This window comes from Lathyrus oleraceus, chromosome 2 (genome assembly GCF_024323335.1).
Source record: "Lathyrus oleraceus cultivar Zhongwan6 chromosome 2, CAAS_Psat_ZW6_1.0, whole genome shotgun sequence".
NCBI classification, from domain to species: domain Eukaryota; kingdom Viridiplantae; phylum Streptophyta; class Magnoliopsida; order Fabales; family Fabaceae; genus Lathyrus; species Lathyrus oleraceus.
The window spans coordinates 127,350,874-127,372,656 of NC_066580.1; the positions used below are offsets into that span (position 1 = coordinate 127,350,874).

The 21,783-nt window shown below is 38.8% G+C and overlaps 1 non-coding gene across 1 annotated transcript; it reads left to right on the forward strand.

Moving 5' to 3' along the window:
* The first annotated feature begins 21,640 nt into the window (after positions 1-21,640).
* On the forward strand, positions 21,641-21,747 carry LOC127124942 (small nucleolar RNA R71). Its single transcript, XR_007804416.1, has one exon. It is a non-coding gene; the product is annotated as a small nucleolar RNA R71 (small nucleolar RNA).
* Positions 21,748-21,783: the final 36 nt, after the last annotated feature.

Genomic DNA, 21,783 nt, shown 5'->3' on the forward strand with positions numbered 1-21,783 from the left:
CAGTTGATGAACCTTTCTGGAACCCCAAGTCGGTTCTGCCTTTGTTGTCGGAGACCTCTACCATGCGCCCCCACCGATCGACATTTCCTTCTTCCACAATCTTTTGAGCATCTTTCAATGAGGACATAGGTGCCCCAACTCTCTTCCCAGCAGCAACAGATAAGGCTTGGAATGGAGTTCCAACCTCATCCTCATCTTCGACATAAGAGAAAGATGACAAATGGCTAACCAACAGTGCCTTCTCTCCACCAACAATCACTAGCTTTCCATTCTTCACAAATTTGAGCTTCTGGTGCAAAGTTGAGGTAACTACTCCTGTCTCATGGATCCATGGCCTTCCCAACAAGCAACTGTAGGCCGGGTGGGTATCCATTACTTGAAAAGTAATTTGAAAATCACTCGGACCTATCTTAACTGGAAGGTCCACTTCACAAATAACCGTCTTGCACGAACCATCAAAGGCTTTGACAATTACACCGCTATACCTCATAGGCGCTCCTTGGTAAGATAACTTTGACAAAGTTGAATTCGGAAGCACATTCAGTGATGAACCGGTGTCAACAAGCACATTTGACAAAGCATCCTCTTTGTAATTCATCGAGATGTGCAAAGCCAAATTATGATTCCTTCCCTCCTCAGGGAGTTCTTCATCATAAAAACTGAGATTATTGCAAGAAGTGATGTTAGCCACAATATGATCGAATTGATCCACTGTAACATCATGTTCTACAAAGGCTTGTTCCAGAACTCTCTGCAGTGCTTCTCTGTGCGCTTCGGAATTCATGAGCAGAGACAACACTGAGATCTTGGAGGGGGTTTGGAGCAGCTGCTCTACCACATTAAACTCGCTTCTTTAAATTAACCGAAGTACCTCATCATCATCATTGGGTTTCAAGTTGCTGGATTCACCAGACTTATCTTTTGAACAACCAACTGGGTCTACACTAGGAACTTCCACTTTCTTACTCACAACTGCTTCTTATTTATCCTTTGGGAACACCGACCCAAACACTCAACTACTGCAGGTCACCTTAGTAACATCAGCAATGCTCACCACTGAACTAGTCGTATGCAACGGGACCTCTTGACCATCCTTCACCATTGTAGCATTATACTGATACGGCACAACTTTATCAGATGATTACGGGACTGGGCCCGCTAACCGTATTACCAACGGCGATACTGATCTTTGACTGTTGCTATTACTGGAGTCATACTGAATCACCAACTTCTCGGGCTGCTTGAAAAAAACCACTATGACATTAACATCGTCATCTGCATGACGGGATTGAACAATTTGGATCATGCCTTCATCCATCAGTCGCTGGATGTCCATTTTCACAACTTCGCAACCCCTCGGGTTAACACTACAAACAACACAACCGTCATGGTCGTGCTCACACTCACTTACCAAATAAACATCCTTATGCATTTGCACTAAGGACCTCCTGATGAAACGCACATCAAAAACTTTAAATTCTCCAGGACAACCATCCACCATATTCACAGAAGAGTTCCCACGAGCGGGCAACGAGTTTGCTTTCACATTCGACGCACGACCCTCAAAGGACACCATACCATTCTTCATCAATTTTTGAACCTCATACTTGAGCGGATAACAATTTTCAATATAATGTCCGGGTGCTCCTTGATGAAAAGCACAACGGAGCTCCGGTTTATACCACCAAGGAAGTGGTTCTGGAATCTGGGGTGGGTTTCTTGGTTGGATCAGGTTCTTGTGAACCAAGGACGGATAAAGCTCTACGTAAGACATGGGAATCAGGTCAAAAGAGAACTTCTTCCTCTCAAAGTTTTGTTCCTGATGATTGTTGTTGGTATTGTGGTTGTTGTAGGTGTTCGTTCGTTGTTATGGTTGTTGTTGACGTTGGTGTTATTGAACTGGTGTTGTTTGTTGATTTGAAAATACCGGAATAGCAGAAGATACTTGATGATGATGATATTGACGGGATGTTGGATTCCTTCTGATCTGAGGCCTCCTCTGCCTCTCACTGCTTATTGCATTAGTCTCACTGTCTTTCTTCTTACCAAAATTACTACCATACCTCTTGCTTGTTATTGCCTCATCTTTTGACAAACGTCCCTCTTGGACTCCTTCCTCAAGCCTCATCCCCATGTTTACCATTTCGGTAAAGTCACTGGGGGCACTAGCAATCATTCGTTCATAGTAAAATGAACTCAGAGTTTTCAAGAAGATCTTTATTGTCTCTTTTTCCACCAAAGGAGGAGTGATCTGGGCACCAACTCCCTCAATCGTTGCGCATACTCTTTGAATGTCTCTTTGTCCTTCTGACGCCATATCTATATCATACTTATACTGCTTGACAAAAGCCTCTCCCAAGTCATTGAAAGTGTGAATGCTTGCACTATCCAGCCACATATACCAACGGAGCGCAGCACCGGTCAGACTGTCCTGGAAATAATGAATAAGCAATTGATCATTGTCGGTATGAGTAGACATCTTACGAGCATACATCACAAGATGACTGAGTGGATAAGAGTTCCCCTTATACTTTTCAAAGTCAGGTACTTTGAACTTCACCGGGATCTTGACGTTGGGCACCAAACATAACTCGGCAACATTCTTTCTAAATAGGTTCTTACCTTTCAGCGTCTTCAATTCCTTGCCCAGCTCAAGAAACTGATTCTACATTTCATCCATTTTTTCATAGACATCCGGACCCTCATACGGCTCGGAGTGATAGATGGTGTCCTCTACGCGAGGCAACGTGTGCACAATGGGAGGTGGCACAGACATGACCAGGGTAGATGCCGGCATGGAAGCAAAGGTAGGCGCAAAGCCTTCGGGCACAAAGTTGGACGACATTCCCCACGGGAATTTGACATGCATAGTTGGCGCGAAATGGGCGGCAACAACAGGAATGATAGAGGTAGCCACCTCTGAAATAACAGTCCTCGCAGGAGGAGTTGTAGGCGTTGGAGAAGATTGACTCTGAGCGGAAAGAATTGACTCCATCATGGAAGTCAGGCGGGCGATTTCGTCCATCAACTCTCTGTTCTCTTGCTCTAGGTGCTCCATGATTCTCAGATGATTGGCTCGGGTATTGTACCGGTGAGTCAGCTTGGCTAAAGCACAGAAGAAACACCAATCAGACATTTGGCAAAAACCTGCTTATGCAAATGATGCATGAGATGCAATGCTTGATTATTTTTATTTTTCAAGGAACTTACTATATCATTTGCAAATATATATATTTAAATGAAAATTGATATGACCTAAAATATATTTTTATTTACATAAATTGGAAGGATTACACTGAGTATAATTTCAGAAACCAATTAAAAACTACAAGAGAAAAGGAGACTAGTCATCCTAAGGATCCCTAACAACAATGTCAGAAGATCTGGCCGTAGGAGCATACTTCCTTCGAATGCGACGGATCTCGGTCTCAAAAGAAGCCTTCATCTAGGCCTTCTCGAGGACAAGTTGGTCAACAATCTTCTTCCAAGCAATGGAAGGCTGAGGCACGCTAGCTGATGAAACCTCTGGCTCTCTCTATCTCTTTGTCACTCGGTCTTCTAATAGCCCAATAACTGCATCTTTGTCCTTAGACTCCAACTGCAACTCTTCATGCTTCTTGCTCAAAGCAAGGAAACGCTCTTCCCACATATCCTTCTCATGCTTCATCTCGACGAGCGCGTCTTCCAACTCCTCTACATCTTGGTTAGGGAGAGTTAATGGCTCAACCACAACCATAGACATAGGTCTTTCACAAGGATAAGGCATCTTCAACTCCAAAGCTCTCTTCTTCACCCAAAGAGTGTAAGCTTCCAAAGCTACACAATTGCGCGGACCAAGCTCAGATCTTCCTTTCCTATGCACATTATGCCAAGCATGCATAATCTTCTGCTTCAAATGTTTGGGATCTTTACCCTCTTGATAGAAAAGTCCTTATAACAAAGTGTTATTAGGTTTGTCTCTCAAGGGGAACCCAAGTTGACGACGAGCCAAAGTAGGGTTGTAGTTAATTCCTCCTTGTGTACCAATGAGAGGCACATTAGAGAATTCACCACAACTATCAATAATCTCCAAACTGCTTAAAGACGGATCATACCAAACTATATCATCATTAGTGAGAGACATAAGTCTTTGAGACCACCTTAGACATTGTTTGTTCTCCACAAAAGCAGGTGTCTAAGGCAAGTGCGAAATAAACCACTTGTACAAAAGAGGAATGCAACAGACAATCGTTCCACCACCCTTAGAATTCCTTAGATGCAAAGAGAAATACATATCACCCAAAAAAGTAGGCACATGATTCCCAATCAAGAAAAGTCTAATGGCATTAACATCAAAAAAACCGTCAATGTTTGGGAATAGAGCTAATCCATAGATGAGAAACACAAAGATAGCTTCAAAAGCATCCACACTACCGGCTTGAGTAAAAGCAGTAGCTTCCTTGATGAGGAAATCATATGACAACCCAAATAAACCTCCTTTCTTCACCCAATGAGCCTCTATCTCAGACTTCTTCAAGTGAAGAGCTTCAGCAATAATACTAGATCGGGGAATCTCCTCCAATCCACTAAAAGGCACTCTACTAGAAATAGGTATCACCAAAAGATGATAAAAATCCTCCAAGGTAGGCACCAGCTGAAAATTCAGGAAAGTGAAACAACGGTAGAGAGTGTAAGACCCCAATTTTGACCCTAAGATCCCTCATGCAATTTCATCATATGCATTAGCATTGGGATCATACATTGGGATCCTCCTTATCCCTCCTTTATTGGGTATGTTTGGGGAGAGATCACCAAGCACTTTGTGATTATATCATACTTGTATTTTATCATTTTTCTAACCAAAATACCAAAAATATGTCATTGTATTTGCCTACCTCTTTTGTAGGTAGGGCATGATCCCATTGATCTATCAAGTTCACATATAGAGTTTGAGACCCTCATGAACAAAGAACACAACCATGGATTTATACAAGAATGGTTATTAGCATCATATATGAGTCCCAATGATCTCTACATGTTATATTGATCAAGTTCTCTTAAAGAGTTTGAGGGTGATTTGCCTTGGAAACCATAGTTTGACTAGGTATCTTGAGTAACTTCTCCAACAAGCTATCTCACCAATTGATCAAATTTCTCAAGTGACACTTCAAATTTCACCATCTTATGCATATATGATCTACAATGAGCCTATAAAGTCAAGAGAATTGAAGGTTAGCAAGTTGGTTGATGGTTGTTGGCCAGATGAATTCATCTGATCAAAACTAGGTCTCCCTAGACCCTATCTCCTACAATTTTCACCATATAAAAATTATTCCAAGAGAAATGTGACTCTAAATGACATTCCAAACAACTTTCATGTTGATACCTAGAGCTAGTTTTTCTTGGAAACTCATTTCCTATGTTGAAACATTATAGGTCATTTTGTCTAAACCCTAATTTGAAAGTCAACTTCCCAAGGCCATAACTTGCTCAATTTTTATGAGATGAAATATTTTCAAGTTGCAAAATAAAATTCAAAATTTCTAATTCAACATTGATGTTTGGAGTTAGGGCTAATTTATCTTTTATCAGCATGTGATATGAGGTTACATTATAGGTCACTTTTGACCTAAACCTTTGAACAAGTGATTTTTCCAAACTTCAAAAATGCATAACTCTATCATTTCAAATCCAAATGACATGAAATTGGTGAACATTTTTAAGGTATTTGAAATAGATACAACTTTGATGAAGACACTTTTCTCATTTGAAGCTTACATAAAAAGTTAAGCAAGGTGGAATATTGAGACATATGGCTTGACATTTAGAAGAATTTTGATATGTTAAAAATTTCCAAACTTCCACCTCAAATTTCATTATGATACCAGCTCCAAATGAAAAAGTGTTGAACATTAAAGTTGTTCCCCTTTATCTTACCTTTCTAAAAAGCCTAATTTCATCCATTTTGGACAAGAAATGAATAAGTTGCACATGACTTGAACATTGCATCATCATTTGGCAAGATTGAACTTCAAACGTCCATGCACAATTTCCTAGCATTCCAACATGACTTCAGCCTTTATAGGCCCATGCACTCATGCATCACACATTGCTAATTTTGGAAGTTCACTTCAAGTGTGAAAGTATCAATTTAATTGGCTATAAATAGAGCTCCATATGCTCATAATTTCACACACATTCGCACCAGTTTTGATCCCAAACCTCTAACCCTCTCATTCCAAAGGATAATCCTGAGAATTTCACTTGAAATTGAGTTTGAATTCTCACTATTCTGCGATTCAAAACTCCAGGGATCCAAGTCCTTTTGTGCATTCCATTCTACTTCTGCAAGCATTTGGAGTGAGATAAAGCACGAGTCAAGGCAAGAACAGTTGAACCCAGACCTACATTGAAGGTATTTTTCAGAATTTTTCATCTCTTCGATTCTCTCTCAATCTTTCTCAATTCTCTTGATTCTTTAGTTGTCTAAAGTCCTACCAATGTAGGCAAGAAAATTGAGTTGCTTTGAGGCCAAATCGAAGCAACTCAGTTCATGTACCTCAAATTTCAACTCCTTGTATCTGTCAATATACTTGGAGTTAGGATGAATTGAGGTCAGATTCGTGTTATACGCCATTTTTTCTTCCAGGTCATATCCTCCTTTTTCATTTTTTTAATGGTGATGAGTGAACCAGTCCGACCAAGGTCGCCGGAGAAGACGACCGACCTTTGGACGCCATTGATCTCATTTGAATTGTTTTAATCACGAACGTGCATTGTAATTACCTTTCCTGTGGCGCATTGACTCAAGACCACAATGGAACGCGCGCTGGTGGGCACTTGATCTGCCACCTAAATTAATGAGGGAGATCAAGTGGCTCACATTTTTTTGGTTATTTTTTGATTTTTTTTTTATTCCTTTTATTTTCATTATATCATATTAATTTTAATATTGATCCAAAAAATATGAGAGTTTCACCAAAAAAACTCAAAAATTTTCCTCTTTCATATTCTGAATTAAAATTATTTTTTGGATCATTATGAATATTTTTCATGACTTAATTGATTTTTCATTTGTTTTTAATTGTTTAAAAATACTTTTAAGTCTTTCAGAATTCTGAAAAAATATCTCCAAGGTCCTTTGACCTTGTTTGACCTATGATAAATCTCATGGCCGTTTATTTGGTGTTTTGATGAGGGTTTAGGAATTTGACAAACCATATTTAATTTAAATGCCTTATTTTAGTATTTTTAATTGGAATAAATGTCAAATAATTTTGTTGACCAATTGCGATGACTTGTTTATGTTTGACTCTTGTTGTTGGGCCTTGATCAAGGTTGATTTGAATTTGTCAAGTTAATATCATTGGATTTAGGGGATTGATGGAATGTACATTCCATCTCCCAAAATGAATGAATGATATTAATTTGGTAAAAGTCCTCCCTTGATCAATTTGAGTTTTGATCCATTCCCCTCCCTCTTCATCTCATTCCCTTTCTTTATGCATTCATCTCATTTGGCCTATGATATCTCAAAGTCCTAATGCTAGTTGATTGAAAAATTAACATGAGTATGGATGAGATTAGGCCATCCCTTTTGCATATTCTTTGTGTGTGGTATGTTTCAGGAGTATAGTTCATAATACTATGTTTCTAACATGCATTAACACCAAAATTCTATTGCCCGACCTCAAATAGTTGTGACTTCTACATAAGTCCAATTACGATTGCTTAACATAGCACTAAATTTGTGACATAAAAGGCATAACATTCTAGTTAGTGAGATTGTAAGTCTCCCCTCTTTCATGGTATTGTATGGAAACTTGGCCTTTTTTCCTTCGTTTGGAAGATGTCTTGATTCAAGGATCCATGCTTGTGATAAGTGAGTTGAGTGTTCTCCAAAGAATGTCTAAGAACGAAAAGCAAAAACAAAACAATACTAACTTCTAACCTATTAACTACTAACTTTTAATTTCAAGCCCTTTACTATAATGTCATTTAATTCTAGCTTTTTTACATTTGCCACTGTTCATATCATTCTAATTGTTTATGTTAATGCAATTTTCACTTTGTCCACTTGGACCATATTGTGTGATATATTTTGTTTGTGTATACTTTGTTTGTTTGTGTGGTCTTTGACCATTAATGTACATAATAATAATAAAAACCCTAAAAAACTTTTGTGTGGACTGTTGGCTTGATCCTGGACAAATGGACTTAGAACTTAGGCAACATTCTTATGCTGAAGGATTTGGCCAATGCCAACTTGTTGAGAAACCAAGTGCTTGTAATTTGAAACTTCATCTGATACATCATTCAAGATCTCTCTAAGTTCGTCTGCAACAAGATCTCTCTAAGTTCATCTGAAACTAAGGTTCATCAACTGCAAGGTCTGAAGATATGCAACTTAGCTTCCGTAGCGGAGGGTTCATTCATGGCAATGAACAACACTTAGCTGCTGTGCTAGAGGATGACGAAGAGGAAAACTGCACCAATTTTGTGACGCATGGAAAGGCTTGCAACAATTGGACTGCTGTTGATATTCCTGTTATTTTGCATCAATCTAAGTAATTACTTTTATATGTTTTTAAATCCTTCTCCTATGCCTAAGGGAGAAGCGAACATTGTTTGGGCATTTTCAAATTGATCATCAATAAAATTAATTCTGTTCATCCATATATATGATGTTTATTTTTACTTTTTGCTTTATTCTGAAAATGGTAATCACAAAAAACATAAATAAACAATATAATTATCCATCTGCATAATATTTGGTCACAAATTCAATTCCCTAAAATTAAAATATCAAATCATTATGAAGGGTGGTTCCTAACCCCATTGAATACAATGATCCTTCTCCTTCTCCAAATTTTGAATTTCCTGTGTCTGAGGCCGAGGAGGAAAGTGATGTAGAAGTAAGTGATGAATTATCTGGTCTTCTTGAGCAAGATGAAAAGACCATTTAGCCGTTCGAAGAGCAATTCGAGTTAGTCAATCTGGGTTCCGAGGATGATGTGAAGGAAGTCAAGAATGGGTCTCGACTGTGTCCAGAAGTCAAGAAGGGGTTGATTGATCTTCTTCGATAGTATTCAGATGTGTTTGCTTGGTCCTATCAAGACATGCCTGGTTTAGATTCCGAGATCGTGGAGCATAGATTGCCGTTGAAGCCAGAATTCCCGCCAGTCAAGCAAAAGTTAAGAAGAACGCATCCTGATATGGCTGTGAAGATCAAAGAGGAAGTGCAGAAGCATATTGATGTCGGGTTCCTTGTGACCGCTGAGTATCCGCAATGGGTGGCCAATATTATGCCTGTGCCGAAGAAAGATGGAAAAGTCTGCATGTGTGTTGACTATAGAGATTTTAATAAAGCCAGTCTAAAAGATGATTTCCCTTTACCACACATTGATATGTTGGTAGAAAATACTGCTAAATTCAAAGTCTTTTCGTTTATGGATGGATTTTCTGGATATAATCAGATCAAGATGGCACCCGAAGATATGGAGAAGACCACATTCATTACACCTTGGGGAACATTCTATTATAGAGTGATGCATTTCGGTTTGAAGAATGCTGGTGCAACTTACCAAAGAGCAAAGACTACTACTTTTCATGATATAATGCATAAAGAGATTGAAGTTTATGTCGAGGACATGATTGCTAAATCAATTGTGAAGAGGAACATGTTGAGCATTTGTTGAAGCTATTCCAGGGATTGAGGAAGTATAAACTCTGCTTGAATCCCAATAAGTGTACTTTTGGTGTTCATTCTGGTAAGTTGTTGGGCTTTATTGTCAGCGAGAAAGGTATTGAAGTTGATCCTGCCAAGGTCAAAGCAATACAAGAGATGCCTGCGCCCAAAATTGAGAAGCAAGTCAGAGGTTTTCTCGGCCGCTTGAATTATATTTCCGGATTCATTTCCCACATGACTGCCACATGTGCGCCTATATTCAAGCTTCTTCGGAAAGATCAATCTTGTGATTAGACCAAAGAACTCCAGAAAGCTTTTGACAATATCAATGAATATTTTCTTTAGCCTCCGATGTTGTGTCCACCTATTTAAGGAAGACCGTTGATCATGTATTTGACTATGCTCGAAGATAGTATGGGTTGTGTTCTTGGTTAGCAAGATGAGACTGGAAAGAAAGAATTTGCAATTTACTACCTCAGTAAGAAGTTCACCGACTGTGAGACTCGGTATTCTATGCTTGAGAAAACTTGTTGCGCATTGGCTTGGGCTTCTAAGCGTCTGCGTCAGTATATGTTGAATCATACCACTTGGTTGATATCCAAAATGGACCCAATCAAGTATATATTTGAGAAGCATGCTTTAACGGGGAGGATTTCCCGTTGGCAGATGTTGTTATCAGAGTATGATATCGAATACTGATCTCAGAAAGCAATCAAACATAGTATCTTGGCTGACCATTTGGCTCACTAACCAATTGAAGATTATCAGTCAGTGCGATATGATTGTCCTGATGAAGAGATTTTGTACTTAAAATTAAAAGACTGTGATGAACCATTGCTTGAAGAAGGGCCAGAACCTGGTTCCCGTTGGGGCATGGTATTTGATGGAGCTGTTAATCAATATGGAAATGGCATTGCGGCAGTAATTATTACTCCTCAAGGCACACATCTACCATTTACAGCTAGATTGACTTTCAAGTGTACAAACAACATGGCAGAATATGAAGCTTGCATTATGGGGCTTGAAGAGGCCATGAATCTCAGAATTAAGTATTTGGATGTTTTTGGTGATTCAACTTTGGTTGTGAATCAAATCAAAGGAGAATGGGAGACAAATCAACCTGGTTTGGTGCCGTATAGAGATTATGCGAGGAGGATTTCAACTTTCTTTACAAAGGTTGAGTTTCATCATATCCCTCGAGATGAAAACCGGATAGCAGGTGCTCTTGCAACATTGGCATCAATGATTATAGTGAAGTATTGGAATGAAGTTCCCAATTTGTTTGTGATGCGTCTTGATAGGCCAGCTCATGTGTTTGCGGTTGAAGAGATCAAAGACGAGAAGTCGTGGTATTACGACATCAAATGTTTCCTCCAAAGTCAGATTTACCCGCCTAGGGCATCTTTGAAAGATAAGAAGACTTTGAGAAGATTAGTCGGTAATTTCTACTTGAAGGGTGATGTACTATACAAGAGAAACTTTGACATGGTTTTGCTCAGATGCGTGGATAGACATGAAGCAGACTTGTTGATGACCGAAGTTCATGAAGGTTCCTTTGGTACTCATTCCAATGGACATGCAATGGCGAAGAAGATGTTGCGAGCAGGTTACTATTGGCTGCCAATGGAATCTGACTGTTGCAAATTTGTGAAGAAGTGCCACAAGTGTCAAATTTATGTTGATAAGATTCATGTTCCTCCGACACTAGTGAATGTTATCTCTTCCCCATGGCCCTTCTCCATGTGGGGAATTGATATGATTGGGATGGTTGAGCCCAAAGCATCGAATGGACATCGTTTCATTTTGGTGGCAATTTACTACTTCACAAAATGGGTTGAAGCGGCATCGTATGCAAATGTGACCAAGCAAGTTGTTATAAGGTTTATCAAGAATCATATTATATGTCGTTATGGTGTGCCAAGCAAGATCATTACTGATAATGGATCGAACTTGAATAACAATATGGTGGAAGATCTTTGTAAAGACTTTAAAATTGCACATCATAATTCTTCTCCCTATAGACCCAAGATGAATGGGGTTGTTGAAGTTGCGAATATGAACATCAAGAATATTATTCAGAAGATGGTTGTCACGTACAAGGATTGGCATGAGATGCTCTCGTTTGCTTTGCGTGGGTATCGTACATCTGTGCGCACTTCAACAGGGGCAACCCCTTTTTCTCTTGTGTATGGTATGGAAATAGTGCTCCCCGTAGAGGTTGAGATTCCTTCATTGCGTGTACTCATGGAAGCTAAGTTGACTGAAGCTGAATGGTGTCAGACCAGGTTCGACCAGTTGAATTTAATTGAAGAAAAGAGATTAACTGCCATGTGTCATGGTCAGTTATATCAGCAAAGGATGAAGAAAGCTTTTGATAAGAAGGTCAGACCTCGTGTGTTTAGAGAAGGTGACCTTGTGCTCAAGCAGATTTTGTCGTTTAAACCAGATTCTAGAGGAAAATGGACTCCTAATTATGAAGGCCCATATGTTGTTAAGAGAGCCTTTTTAGATGACACATTAATACTTACAACTTTGGATGGTGAAGAGTTCACTTGTCCTTTGAACGCAGATGCAGTCAAGAAATACTTCGCCTAAAAAGAGAAAAGAACAACTCGCTAAGTTGAAAACCCGAAAGGCCGACTTAGGCAAAAATGAGCATCTCGGTGGATTGAAAACCCGAAAGGGCGATCCAGGCAAAAATTCGAGACATAAAACAGAAAAGAATTTCCCGATAAGTTGAGTACCCACCTTGGGGCAACTTATGCAAAAATTAGGGATTATGGCAAGTAACTGCATTTTGCTAATCTTTAGTGTTTTGAAATTCGATTGAGCACAAGGGTTGACATCAATTCATCACCCCGACAGCGGTCAAGAGCACAATGGATATCAAAATTTGGTAGAAGGATTAAGGATCATTTCATTTCAATGTAACCCTTTTCCATGAAAATTACCATTTTCAACTTTGTAAAATCTATGGGGTCTTGTCATTTACAGACTACCATTCTATCAAATAAAGTTGAGCTTTTATCCAAATATTTCTACTCTTATTTATTTCAGCCAATAGTTTAAATTTTATTATGATCATTGTTTTTCAAAAAAAATTTTTTAATCAAAATCTCTTTTTCTTAAAAATATATAAAGCAAGAATTTTTCAAAGAAATTAATAGAAATATCAACAGCATTCCAATGGATAAGAAGTCTTTGAGTGCAAAACATCAGAGGTTCCCCAAGAAGTTAACCCTCGGGTATCCCTAGACATTTGTGTTGATTCAATTCCTCGGCGGAGTTCTTGATTTCCCAATAGAGCTTCGATCCGTTTCCCCAGCTGAGTTAGTTGATTCAGGTACCCTACGGCTTGTCTTCCCTGACAAAGTTTCTTCTCTCCCCAACGGAATTTGTGCTTCTTCAGCAGTATTGATCTTCGTCAGATGAGATAGTTGATTTCCCTAGTAGATCGCATTGGTTTCCCCGTCAATCGTCAGTCGACTTGCTCCCCAATAAGAGTTTCCTCCTGGTTCCTAAGCGTTATGTTTTCCCTGTAGGGTTATCCCCCATTTTTATGGTGTTGACCTAAAATTCTCCATAGGCTCGGTGATATTTTCTCTTTCCTCAGCATATCTCCTCCATCCCCAGTTAGGGTTGAGCCTTTTTGGATTGTTGATCTCTTTGTTCTCCAGCAGTTGTCTCCATATTTTGTGGATTGACCGAGGATTGTACCGATGATTCAATTTCTTTGCGACACCTTTGTATCCTTTGTGATCGTTTTGTCAACATAATCATCATACATATACATATACATTTCATATTTGCATATTCACATACCTGATTAAATTGTTGGTCTGAGATTCTCATTACATGTATAGCGGTACTTGATCCCCATACAAATTTCGGTGTCTGTCCTCCCTTAATGGTAGAGTGTCAGCCCCTTAGGAAGAAAGACTTTAACCTTTCTCCTTTTCCCCACTGAGTTATTTCCTCGTGGATGATTATTACTTCAGGTTCCTCCCCAGTTGTTTATCTGGATAGAACCACTCCCCTTGAGTTATGTTCTCATTGGGTTGAGTCTTGTTTGACTGTTTCTTTCTAGCTCCTACCTAGATAGATACTTTGAGTCCCCTAAGAGTCTATTGCCCAGTAACTGGTAATATTCTTCTTAGTCTGCAATTTGTTACTTCTTACCCAATACCTGGCAAAAGTACCTTGGTTTTCCCAGCAGTAGAGTCCCCAGTGCATCTAATTCCCTAGGAAGTATATCCTTGATATGTTCACCCTAACCGGTGACAGATATCTTTCTCTCTCCTACTCGAGTCTATCCTTGATATGTTCACTTTAACCAGTGACGGATTCTCTCTCTTGGCATTCTATCCAATAATTGATAGATGTAATTCCTATTTTTCTCTCCTCACAGAGTCTATCCTAGATATGTTCATCTTAATCGGTGACAGATTTTCTCTTTGACGTTATTCTATCCAGCATTCGATAGATGTAATTCCTACTTTTTGTTCCGGTGGTTTATGCTTGATATGTTCATCTTAACCGATGAGGGGTATCCTCCTTGACAATCCCATGCAAGTTTATCCTTGATATGTTCATCCTAATCGATGACAAATTTTCTTCCCTGTTGAGTTTATCCTTGATATGTTCATCCTAACCGATGACGGATTTTCTTCCCTGTTGAGTTTATCCTTGATATGGTCATCCTAACCAATGACGGATACTCTCACCCTGGGTCTTCTGCCCAGTAGCTGGTAGTTTTAAATCCTATTTTCTGCGTTCTCCCTAGCAAGGCTATTCTTACCCAGTAACCGGTAATGAATACTCCCTCCTAGCTTTTCCCAGCGAGTCATCCTTGATATGTTCATCCTAACCGATGACGGATGTCCTCTCTGTCAGATTTTTATTATCTCCTTACCCAATAACAGGTAGTAGATAATAGATTTCTGCTCCTCCTGTGTTGATGTTTATTTCTCCCTAGTTGAGTTGAGTGCGCATTTTCTTAGTGAAATCGCTTTTCCCTGCATGGTTCAAGTATTTCAGTTTTATCCTGACTTACTCGTATCCCCTGCAGATGTTGTTGTTTCCTCGACTGATTCTTGCCATTTCGTATGGAATCCCTCGAGTCCCCCAATAGTTTTAAGTCGTAGCCTGGCCTACACATAACTCTTTACCCCCCAGAGTCTCGGTCTCCCCAATGATTTTTCCTTACGGATTTCATTATACTCCTGCAGACCTTCGGTCTCTTTGATTTATTTTCCTTTGTGGCAATGTTATCCCCCTAGAGGATTAACTTTTGCATTCATATCATTTGCATCATGAGGTCTCTTAGGGACCAAAATTTGTTTCTATATGTTGTTATTTAAGCCCATTCTACTAAGTCGACATGAAGATTTTAACCTTCGCCTCCTCAGTAAGAATGTCCTTAAATAAGGGCAGCTGTAAGACCCCAATTTTAACCCTAAGATCTCTCATGCAATTTCATCATATGCATTAGCATCGGGATCATACCTTGGCATCCTTCTTACCCCTCCTTCATTGGGTTTATTTGGGGAGAGATCACCAAGCACTTTTTGATTATATCATACTTGTATTTTATCATTTTTCTAACCAAAATACCAAAAATATGTCTTTGTATTTGCCTAACTCTTTTGTAGGTAGGGCATGATCCCATTGATCTATCAAGTTCACATCTAGGGTTTGAGACCCTCACGAACAAAGAAAACAACCTTGGATAGATACAAGAATCATTATGAGCATCATATATGAGTCCCAATGATCTCTACATGTTATATTGATCAAGTTCTCTTCAAGAGTTTGAGGGTGATTTTCCCTGAAAACACTAGTTTGACTGGGTATCTTGAGTAACTTCTCCAACAAGCTATCTCACTAATTGATCAAATTTCTTAAGGTACACTTCAAATTTCACCATCTTATGCATATATGATCTACCATGAGCCTAGAAAGTCAAGATAATTGAAGGTTAGCAAGTTAGTTGATGGTGGTTGCCAAATGAATTCATCTGATAAAAACAGGGTCTCCCTAGATCCTATATCCTACAATTTTCACCATATGAAAATGATTCCAAGAGAAAAGTTACTCTAAATAACATTCCAAACAACTTTCATGTTGAGACCTAGAGCTAGTTTTTCTTGGAAAATCATTTTCTATGTTGAAATATTATAGGTCATTTTCTCTAAACCCTAATTTGAAAGTCAACTTCCAAAGGCCATAAATTGCTCTATTTTTATGAGATGAAATATTTCCAAGTTGAAAAACCAAATTCAAGATGTCTACTTCAACTTTGATGTTTGGAGTGAGGGATAATTCAACTTTTATGAGCATGTGATATGAGGTTACATTAAAGGTCACTTTTGACCTATACCTTTGAACAAGTGATTTTTCCAAACTTCAAAAATGCATAACTCTATCATTTCAAATCCAAATGACATGAAATTGGTGAACATTTTTAAGGTATTTGAAATAGATACAACTTTGATGAAGACACTTTTCTCATTTGAAGTTTACATAAAAAGTTAAGCAAGGTGGAATATTGAGACATATGGCTTGACACTTAGAAGAAGATTAACTTGCTTTGAGGCCAAATCAAAGCAACTTAGTTCATGTACCTCAAATTTCAACTCCATGTATCTCTCAATATACTTGGAGTTAGGATGAATTGAGGTCAGATTCGTGCTCTACGCCATTTTTCTTTCAGATGATGTCCTCCTTTTTCATTTTTTAAAGGTGATGAGTGAATCAGTCCGGTCAGGGTTGCTGGAGAAGACGACCGGACTTTGGACGCCTGTGATGTGCTGACTTGGTTCTGAGTCATTGATATCATTTGAATTATTTTAATGACGAGCGTGCATTGTAATTACCTTTCCTACGGCGCATTGACTCAAGACCACAATGGAAGGCGCGCTGGTGGCCACTTGATCTGCCACCTCAATTAATGAGGGAGATCAAGTGGCTCACATTTTTTGGTTATTTTCTGATTTTCTTTTATTCCTTTTATTTTCATTAATTCATATTAATTTTAATATTGATCCAAAAAATATGAGAGTTTCACCAAAAAATTTCAAATATTTTCCTCTTTCATATTCTGAATTAAAATTATTTTTTGGATCATTATGAATATTTTTCATGATTTAATTGATTTTTATTTTGTTTTTAATTATTTAAAAATAGTTTTAAGTCTTTTAAAATTCTAAAAAAATTTCTCCAGGGTCCTTTGACTTTGTTTGACCTATGATAAATCTCATGGCCATTTATTTGGTGTTTTGATAAGGTTTTAGGAATTTGACAAACCATATTTAATTTAAATGCCTTATTTTAGTATTTTTAATTGGAATAAATGCCAAATAATTTTGTTGACCAATTGTGATGACTTGTTTATGTTTGACTCTTGTTGTTGGGCCTTGATCAAGGTTGATTTGACTTTGTCAAGTTAATATCATTGGATTTAGGGGATTGATGGAATGTACATTCCATCTCCCAAAATGAATGGATGATATTAATTTGGTAAAAGTCCTCCCTTGATCAATTTGAGTTTTGATCCATTCCCCTCCCTCTGCATCTCATTCACTTTCTTTATGCATTCATCTCACTTGGCCTATGATATCTCAAAGTCCTAATGCTAGTTGATTGAAAAATTAACATGAGTATGGATGAGATTAGGCCACCCCTTTTGCATATTCTTTTTGTGTGTGGTATGCTTCATGAGCATAGTTCATAATACTATGTTCCTAACATGCTTTAACACCAAAATTCAATTTCCCGGTCTCAAATAGTTGTGACTTCTAGATAAGTCCAATTACGATTGCTTAACAGAACGCTAAATTTGTGACATAAAAGGCATAGCATTCAAGTTAGTGAGATTGTAAGTCTCCCCTCTTTCATGGTATTGTGTGGATACTTGGCCTTTTTTCCTTCCTTTGGAAGATGTCGTAGTTCAAGGATCCATGCTTGTGATAAGTGGGTTGAGTGTTCTCCAAAGAATGTCTAAGAACGAAAATCAAAAACAAAACAATACTAACTTCTAACCTCTTAACTACTAACTTTTAATTTCAAGCCCTTTACTATAATGTCATTTAATTCTAGCTTTTAGACATTTGCCTTTGTTCATATCATTCTAATTGTTTATGTTAATGCAATTTTCACTTTGTCCACTTGGACCATATTGTGTGATATATTTTGTTTGTGTATACTTTGTTTATGTGTGTGGTCTTTGACCATTAATGTACATAATAATAACAAAAACCCTAAAAAACTTTTGTGTGGACTGTGATTCTCGATCTAGCTATATATAAAATATAGTCTATCGGGTACTTGACTGCAAGTGCACAGTCTAGTCGTTTTAGTTTTAAAAGATATCGAACCCATACCATGACAAAATTTCTTCTTTTGTTGGTAAGATAAGTTCGGTGGAAGTACTCCGACAGCTAGGTAGTTGACGAAATCAGCATACCATGGTAGAGTTGCATTCACATGTATTTCTTCCATGAATTCTTCTATTTCGGTATCGTTTATCGTTAACTCAGACATGTCGCTTTCCATTTGGGCTATGAGTCGTTCGTAAGAGAAATCGTCATTGATTGGAATTTGTTCAGGTTTATTCCCTTCGATTCGTGATAAGTGGTCTGCTACTATGTTTTCCGTACCTTTCTTATCTTTTATCTCTAAGTCAAATTCTTCTAAGAGTAGGATCCATCTTAAAAGTCTTGGTTTGGCATCCTTCTTACTTAGCAGATATCTAATAGCGGCGTGGTCGGTATAGATAATAATTTTCGCCCCTACCAGGTAGGAACAGAACTTGTCCAAAGCGAATACGACGGCTAGAAGTTCTTTTTCAGTGGTGGCATAGTTCATCTGGGCTGGATTTAGTGTTCTACTTGCATAGTAAATAGCATGAAGCTTCTTATCCTTTCTTTGTCCCAGTATTGCGCCTACGGCGTAATCACTCGCATCACACATGATTTCGAAAGGTAATCTCCAGTCAGGTGGTTGCATTATGGGTGCGGTGATTAAAGATGTTTTTAGTTGGTTGAACGCTGTTAAACATTTTTCATCAAAGATAAAATCAGTGGCTTTCATTAATAAACTCGTAAGTGGCTTGGTAATTTTCGAGAAATCTTTGATAAAACGTCGGTAGAAACTGGCGTGTCCTAAAAAGCTTCGTATTTCTCGAACGGTTTTAGGAGGTTGAAAGTTTTCTATGATTTCGATCTTGGCTTTGTCTACTTCAATTCCTCTATTAGATACTACGTGACCTAACACGATTCCTTGTTGGACCATGAAATGGCATTTCTCCCAGTTTAAAACGAGGTTTACCTTTACGCATCTTTCGAGTACCATTTCAAGGTTTGATAGACATCCTTCGAAACTCTGCCCACAAATAGAAAAGTCGTCCATAAAGACTTCCATGATGTCATCTATAAAATCGCCAAAGATTTCCATCATGCATCTTTGAAATATTGCGGGAGCGTTGCATAATCCAAATGGCATTTGTCGGTAGGCGAATGTACCATATAGGCATGTGAAGGTTGTATTTTCTTGGTCGTCAGGATGGATTGGGATTTGAAAGAATCCTGAATAACCGTCTAGGTAGCAAAAGTGTGAATGCTTAGCCAATCGTTCGAGCATTTGATCAATGAAGGGTAGAGGCAAATGGTCTTTCCAAGTGGCTTTGTTTAGTTTTCTATAGTCGATACACATTCTACTTCCGGTCACAACTCTTTGTGCTATAGACTCGCCCTTGTCATTCTTAACGACTGTAACACCCCCTTTCTTGGGTACTACATGAACGAGGCTAACCCATTGACTATCAGAGATCAGGTATATGATTCCAGCATCTAATAGCTTCTTTACTTCATCCTTGACTACCGTACTTAGGATTGGGTTGATCCTTCTCTGGTGTTCTCTAGAGGTTTTACAATCTTCCTTCAGCATAATGCGATGCATACAGATAGAAGGACTTATTCCTTTTAGATCGGCGATGTTGTCTCCTAACGCAGTTGGGTATTTTCTTAGGACATCTAGTAATTTCTCAGTTTCCATCTGTCCCAACTCAGCGTTGACTATTAGTGGTCTTTTCAGTTCAGTGTCTAGGAATTCGTATCTTAGGTTCTTTGGTAGTGCTTTTAATTCCAAGTCGGGTTTCTTTGGGCATGGCATGTGGTTGGGTGTAAGTGCTAAGCATTCGCTCAGACTTTCGTTTTGGTATGGATTTGGAGGGATTTGGATTTTCATTATATCAGAATATGTGGTTTCTTGCATCTCCATATCTCTTACGCACTCGTCTATGACATCAAGTAGATAACAAGTATCGTCTATGGCTGACGCTGGTAAGAATTGTGTTAAGATGAATTCAACCTTTTCCTCTCCAACTTCGAATGTTAGCTTACCTCTCTTTACGTCTATTATAGCTCCGACGGTAGCCAAGAATGGCCTTCCTAATATGATAGGTGTACTGGCATCTTTTTTGATGTCCATGATTATGAAGTCTGTAGGAATATAGAATTGTCCTACACGTACGGGGACATTCTCTAGTATACCGACAGGGTATTTGATCGAGCGGTCAGCTAATTGAACAAACATCTTGGTTGGTCTTAGTTCTCCCATACTGAGCCTTTTACAGATGGTTAAGGCATTACACTAATGCTGGCTCCTAGATCGCATAGAGCTTTGTCTATGACAAATTTTCTGATGACACAGGGTATGGAAAAACTACCTGGGTCTTTTAGTTTGGGAGGCATGTTATTTTGGATTATTATGCTACACTCGGCAGTAAGTGTAACTGTTTCGTTATCCTCGATCTTTTTCTTATTGGATAGGATTTCCTTAAGAAATTTGGCATATGAGGGAATTTGTGTGATGGCTTCTGTAAAGGGTATTGCAATGTTTAGTTGCTTCAGAAGTTCAACAAATTTCCTAAATTGACTCGCAGTTTTAGAACTTGTGAGTCTTTGAGGATACGAAATGGGTGGTTTATAAGAAGGTGGAGGCACATAAGGTTTTTCTTTCTCTTCGGCCTCTTGGGTATTATCTTCTATTTCCTTTGGTTCATTCACCTGCTCAGTTGAGGTTTTGTCTGGTTTTTGGTACATGACAGGGTTTTGGAGTCTTGGATCGACGGGTCCGTCTATTTCTTTTCCACTCCTCAGTATAACGGCATTTGCATGTCCTTTTGGATTAGGTTGCGGTTGTCCAGGAAATGTTCCAGCTGGAGCGGCTGTAGATGCTTGATGTTGAGCCACTTGTGAAATCTGTGTTTCAAGCATTTTATTGTGGGTGGCTAAGGCGTCTACTTTGCTCGCTAGTTGTTTGAGTTGCTCGCTAGTATGTATGTTTTGGTTCAAGAAGTTTGTGTTCGTCTGAGCTTGGGTAGGTATGAAACTTTCCATCATTAATTCGAGATTTGACTTCCTAGGCATGTTACGAGCATTATTAGCTGGCTTTTGATATCCAGGTGGAACAGCTGGTGCTTGGCCAGGTGCATACAGGGTGTTGTTATTCTTATACGAAAAATTAGGATGGTTTTTCCATCCTGGGTTGTAGGTATTCGAATAGGGATTTCCTTGTGCGTAATTCACTTGATCGGTTGGGACTCCTGCTAATATTTGACATTCTTGTGTAGTGTGTCCATGGTTTCCACATAACTCACAGTTTGGAGTTACAGCAGCCACGGTGGCTGCGGCTGGTATGGTCAAGTTGTCTAATTTTTGAACAAGGGCGTCTACCTTGGCATGAACATGGTTAAGGCTAATGATTTCGTACATTCCACCCTTTGTTTGGGACTTTTCTACTGGAGTTCTTTCACCTCCCCATTGACAATGGTTTTGGGCCATGTTTTCAATGAGTTGATAGGCTTCGTTGTATGGCTTGTCCATAAGTGCACCGCCCGCGGCAGCGTCTACTGTCAGTATTATGTTATACAAAAGCCCATTGTAAAATGTGTGAATGATCACCCAGTCTTCAAGACCGTGATGTGGACATATCCTCATCATGTCCTTGTATCTCTCCCACGCTTCGTAGAGAGATTCTACATCTTTTTGTCGGAATCCGTTGATTTGAGCTCTTAGCATAACAGTTTTGCTCGGCGGAAAATATCGGGATAAGAA